Source organism: Equus caballus, chromosome 2, assembly GCF_041296265.1.
Source record: "Equus caballus isolate H_3958 breed thoroughbred chromosome 2, TB-T2T, whole genome shotgun sequence".
In the NCBI taxonomy this organism is placed as follows: Eukaryota; Metazoa; Chordata; class Mammalia; order Perissodactyla; family Equidae; genus Equus; species Equus caballus.
This window is the reverse complement of record NC_091685.1, coordinates 3,537,505-3,543,682: the sequence shown is the minus strand read 5'-3', so window position 1 is coordinate 3,543,682 and position 6,178 is coordinate 3,537,505. Positions and strand designations below refer to the sequence as shown.

The 6,178-nt window shown below is 42.7% G+C and overlaps 1 long non-coding RNA gene across 1 annotated transcript; it reads right to left on the bottom strand.

The window, feature by feature from the left end:
* Nucleotides 1-417: 417 nt before the first annotated feature.
* LOC138920202 (uncharacterized) lies at nucleotides 418-4,173 on the bottom strand. The gene is made up of 2 exons (XR_011430978.1): nucleotides 3,622-4,173; nucleotides 418-2,606 (listed from the first exon to the last, which is right to left on the bottom strand). It is a non-coding gene; the product is annotated as an uncharacterized lncRNA (long non-coding RNA).
* Between the last annotated feature and the right edge of the window lie 2,005 nt (nucleotides 4,174-6,178).

The following is a 6,178-nucleotide window of genomic DNA, read 5'->3' as shown; positions in this document are numbered from 1 at the left end:
AATCATGATACTTTTATGGAAGACCAACTTATTATTCATTCAACAAACATATATTCAATACATATCATATGTCAGGCATTGCTAGGTGCTGAAAGTCACAAAGCTAAAGAAGACATGGTGTCTGCTGAGGGAAGCTCACAGCAATCAAGTTGAGAAGATACATACATTAACCTCGGGCCTGGGAGAGAATCCTAGCTCTCCAACTTACTAATTATATAGCACTCGACAAGGTATTTAACATCAGTAGATCTCTATTTCATCATTAGTAAAATGAGGTTATGTAATGTAGTATTAACCTCAGTGTACTCTAATGATGATTAATGGCTCAATAAATTGTAGCCATCTTCATATGGTACATAATAACTTCTTAGTAAGTTAAAACCATTATTATCGTTATTATAATTAATAACAATTCTGTTAATTTAGCAAATGTTTATTGTATTTCCCCTGAGGGGCAATCTAATATATATGGTTGACATGGATATGAGCCATCCAGATGGCATTCAAAGGACTTTCTGACCAGCTGTGGAGGACATGGTGAACAGACAGCCTCCAGCTGCCAGCAGTGTCAGGGTCTGCATTGGCTGGAAGGAGCTGTGATCACACCTTCCCCAGGGCAGTCCATATCTGGAGACCAGGTGAGGTGAGGATAAAGGTCCAGTCAGTCATCTGAGCGCAGGTCAGATCAACTCTAATGAGCAATATCCACTCCAGCACTCTTCAGCAGTTCCGCCCAGTTTGACTTCTCCCTCTGCCCTGTGCTGCTTTCTCACAGGAGTTGATCTCTAGCAAACATCCTGCATCCTGAACACTATCTCCGTGGCTGCCTCCAGAGAACCCAAGCTGCGACAGTACTGCTCAGTAACTAAGAACATGGGCTCTGGAGCCACGCTGCCTACGTCTGAATTCTGGTCTCTGCTCTCTGCGCTCTCTCGAATGAATCACTTCATGGTATGTTGTCTTGGTTTCTTCACCTGTAAAATGGAAATTATATTAATGCCTACCTCACAGAGGTGCTGTGAGGATCAAGTAAGTTGAGTGTTTAGAATAGTACCTGGCATTTTCCCCATTCAGGAAATGCTAGCTGTTATTATCTCCAACATTACCACGTACTAGACACAGCGCCACACCCCGGGAACACAGAGAAAGACCAGGCGTGCTGACCCCTGTCCATGAGGAGTTCTATTAAGCATTATGGTAGATGTCTGTGTCTGAATGAGAAAGACATGCTATGGTTGGAGGGAATTATGTTATATGAGAATCCATGATTGGGAAAAATCCTCCTGAAGCTGGGAAAACTGTGAGGAGAGCTAGACAAACACTACTTGATAAAGAAGGTGACACCCAGATGACTCCACAAAGAATGAGGGAAAGTTTGAAATGAGATTCCAGTCTGGCCATGATATCCAGCCTACCTCAATTCTTCCCCAAACAATGGTAGACACTAACAATAACAAGCATGGCCGTCCTCGCAGTACAGAAAGGATTTTCACTTCCACTCTCTTTCTGTCAGCTTCTTCACTTCCACTTTTGGGTGGCATTGCTTTAAAACCCCAATCATTACCTTAACTGCAAGGTCAGGTGAAGCCCTGCCGCCAAGTTTGCCCCACTAAAAGCAAAACAAGAAAGTGTTAAGTCAATAGGATTTCTAAGAGCTTTACTCAGGAAATACAAGAGTTATTCTACCTAAACTAATCACAAGGCTATGTGCATCCCGAATACTTCAGTCAGGGGTTTCTCCCAGTCACAGGTTCGAGCAGCAGGGACAGCTAAAAATGAATGAATACAGGATTAGTCCCTCTGAGCTATTTTCTTCTCATAAATTTTATTTATAGCACAAATAAAAAGACAAGGTTTGTTACTTGTGCTTATAACCCATTCAAAGACGGAGCAGGGTGATTTTTACATTTGATTACCATCTCCTTGACTTATGTATTTTAATAAAACCAGCAATGTGTGCATATTCTCCCAATATTCATGGGAGGTCATGGGAACTGTAAATTATATTAAACATAAACTTGCCTAGGATTGACGCTGTTACATAAAAACAAATGACGTATTCAACTTTGTTTCAATGCGCCTCCATTTTAAGAACTGAGCGAGGAAGAAAAGTATGAGGAAGGAAGAAAATGTGTTCATTTTCTCCTATGACAACTTCCATGAAATAAAGTGTTAACCCCATTTTACAGACCCAGAGACAACACAGTAGGACAGATAAGCAATGGCCAACAAAACCGTGACTGAAACAAAAAAACAAGTGCTCTACTGTGACAGCCATGTTGTATGGGAGAATTCAAACTTTGGAGCCCAAAAGACCCATGTTCAAACTCCAGGTCTGTCACCTATTGTTTGTGTGACCTTGGGCATGTTTTTGAACCTCTTTGTGCCGCAGTCACCTCAGCTATAAAATGTTAAGCAAAGCAACGCCTGCCTCTTAGACTTGTTGTCAGAATTCAATGAGGTGAAGGCTGCAGCGGCTGTCCAATCATTGTTCGTCCTCCTTTTCCACTTCCCCATCATATCGCATTGTTCTCTCACTCTGCCTGTAGGTGAAGGGTTTCTGGGATCGTAACGTCAAATCTCCATCCTTCCTGTTGATTGGATCACTACAGAGAAGAATGGCTCAGTCAGGTTCCCGGTCCAACCAGCCCAGAGTCCTAATTCTGCCTCCCTGGCCAGCCCTTCTGCTAACACCCAGAAACCCTAACTTTCTTCATTACTAACAACTTCCTTTAGAAAGAGATTCCAACCCAGTCTGAATCAAAATCTAGAGTTTCTAGAATCTTGGCAGCAGAGCGACCTTCTTACACATCCAGCACAGAACTTTCCCAAAATGAGTTCTACAGATCACCTGTTCCACCAGATATCAACTAGTGCAATACCAGGAGTAGTATCTCTCTCTTGGAGAGTCCCAGTGCCCATTTTCATATCAACTGGACCAAAAAGACCTGCAATAAAGTCATGTCCTCAGCTTTGTTTTCTCCACCGTTTCCAAGTGCTGACTATGATTTCCTTTTTGCAGAGGACCTAATAACATTTTGTAGAACAATGCTTTACAAAACACAGTTTCAAAGATGTGACCTCAACAGCCACAACTTGGGTACGGAGATGTTTTCTAATCCACAGAGACTCTTGCTAAAACTGTGAGTTGTAGAATGCAGGAGGTGAAAGGGTGTCGACCATTTTCTAGTCCAATCCTTTCATATTACCTATGGGGAGTGTGAGGCTCAGAGACGGAAACTGAGTTTCCCAAAGTCAGCCAGTAAGCTGGAGGCAGATGTGAGACCTGAACCCAATCCCTGAGCCCCATGACAATATTCTCTCTGTAACCACAAGACCTTCTGTTTTCAGGCTAGGCCACAGATTGAAGGAAGAGGGTTGCATTGATTGATTCATTCATTCATTTACAAATCCTCTTGTATGCAAGAAAACACACTAAGTGCTAAAGACAGAAAAGCTCGGGTCCCTCCCTTCCAGGAGTTTGTACTTTAGTGTGAATTAGATAGATAAATAAATAAACAGTGAACACAATGCAGTTCTGTTCTCAGAGAGGTGTGTACAACAAAGTAGGAGAACAGAAAGTTAAGAGAGAGATTCTAGAAAGAAAAAGAGTCGTCTTACCAGGTGATTCCGGTCTGGGGCGGAGGATTGGAGAGGTCATCCTAGACAGAAGACAAGTCTTGTGCCAAGGCATAGAGACGTAGGACGTGGCTAATGTGCCTCACCTGGTAACTGAGCACGGAACAGGAGGTTTATGGTGTTCCCAAAGCTTGGGATCTGCCACTTTCCTTCCTACCCTTCTTTATATGAATTCATTCACTCATTCATTCATTTGACAAAGATTCATTAACATTTATTCTGGGTTCTGAATATGTGGAATACATCAACAGGTCCTTTCCAGCCACACAGTCTCCAAACCTCTACTCATCCCCTCTTCTCACACACATACACGCACACACACACACACTCACTCCATAATTTTCTTGCTCTTGTCTTAATGAGGACAGTAACTGTCCTGAGTATGAGAGAGACTCCATCAATTAAAACTCCCTGTGGCCCGATCAAACTCTCCACTAGCTTTTAGAACTACCTGCCCTCCAGGCTCCGGGCAGTTCCCACAGTTCCTAACTCCCCACAGCTGCCTGCTTGTCCCTGGGCCTCTCCCAAGGGAATAACTGCCTTTCAGAAGGTGGCTTCTTTCCCGCTCCATGAGCGTGAGAGCGTTCAGTCTCCACCCAGAGTGCCCGCTGCTGCATACTGCAGTGTTGCGGTTTCTTTCCAGAATTGCAGAAACGCTTCTTATCCCTAGGCCCAGTTCTTAATGGATCACCTGCCTCTGAGATTTACAGAAATACCATCGACCTTGAGATGAAAGATCTTCACTGTGCTCATAATAATTTCCTTTGAGGAGATGTGGTCAGAAGTATGAGCAAAGCGCTGAGCTTGGTAGTCAGAGAGAATTGAGCTTGACTTTGGAACGAATTATTTTACCTTTCTAAGATTCTACTTATTGTATCAGTAAAATGGAGAGAGTAGGATGTACCCAAAAGGGTCAATGCGAGCATTAAGTACGACAGCTTGGATAAAGCGCCTGATATACAATGGGTGTTTAGTGACGATTCTAGACTTTCTTTGGTTTCAATCACACAGTGTGTGCTTCTTGACAAACTGTGAGGTCTCAAGTCTCCAAAGGCAACCAGGGACAAAATTCTCCAAAAGAGTTTAATAATTAGCTTCTTTGACTATTTCCTTGAACTAGTAACTTATTAATGTACCTGCAAGCTAGATGGTACACTTCTTTGTGGATCAAATTACAAATGCTATTTACCCATGGGGAATTCCACATTTAATTCACCATTTATTAATGAAACCAGAATAGTTACTTTTTGTGGCTATACATTAAAGGTTCCACTTCTTACAAACAGCCATGTGTCCCTGGGCTGGTAACTAAGTTCTTTGACTCTCAATTTTGTCAACATAATAATTACATATGTCATAGAAATATCATGAAGGATAGATGAGATAAATGTATATACAGCACAATTTTTTAATGTGATTTCTCTAGTAATTAAAATAAAAGAAAATTAAAACTCTCCCTGCTTACCATCAGTTAGATAGTGTTGAGGAAAAAAATAAAAACAAATAAAAAGAAAAGAAAAAAACAAGAAAAACAAACACAAAAAGTTAGCTGTAAAATAAAGAAACATTCATTATGAATTTTATTACTCCAACTACTGTAAACTGTGTAGGAATCTGAGCTGCAAAGCCGCCCATTAAACTGTCTGCTCTTTCCTGTTTGAACAAGGCCCCTCTTGGGTCGTGGCTGCCTGAGCCTTCGTGGATCTGCATCCAGGAAGGAAGACGTTTCTACGGTAACCGCTGAGGCCTTCTCTGGAGGTTCCCTGGGAGAGGCCAGGGTCTGGTGCAAGTGACAAACCCCAGGTCCCTTGATAATGTACAGAAAGGTGGCAGCCATGATGTCCAGGCGCGAGCAGAATGAGAGCATTCAGGCGTGAAATCCCTTTCAATTGGTCGTTTGTTTTCCCATGGAGAATTCACTTTGTGCAGCTCTTTTGAGAAAGAGCCGATCTAGGCTCAGTGATGTATAAATAATAAATATTTCAGAAGGAAAGACATTTTTCTGACTTGGGAAGGGGGGTTGTTGGCATCCCGTCATAATTTGGGTCAAACTTTTAGAAGGCTTGAAACTGTAAGAGATCAGAGAGAATAGCCCAATGGTCTCATTTTATAAACTGGGAAACAGATCATGAGAAGGAGGGGGAAGATGGGCCAAAGTCATAGAGTGAGGTGGCTGGTATAAAAACGTATCCAAAGGGGCTGGCCCCGTGGCCGAGTGGTTAAGTTCGCGCGCTCCGCTGCAGGCGGCCCAGTGTTTCGTTGGTTCGAATCCTGGGTGCGGACATGGCACTGCTCGTCAGACCACGCTGAGGCAGCATCCCACATGCCACAACCAGAAGGACCCACAACGAAGAATAGACAACTATGTACTGGGGGGCTTTGGGGAGAAAAAGGAAAAAAATAAAAATCTTTAAAAAAAAAAAACGTATCCAAAGCTCCTGATGAATAAGGGCTGCGCTGTATACCTGTGACTCTCAGGATAGAGTGCAGTAAGTACTCAGATGGCGAGTTGGACAAGAAGCAGCGAGGGTATGAAACA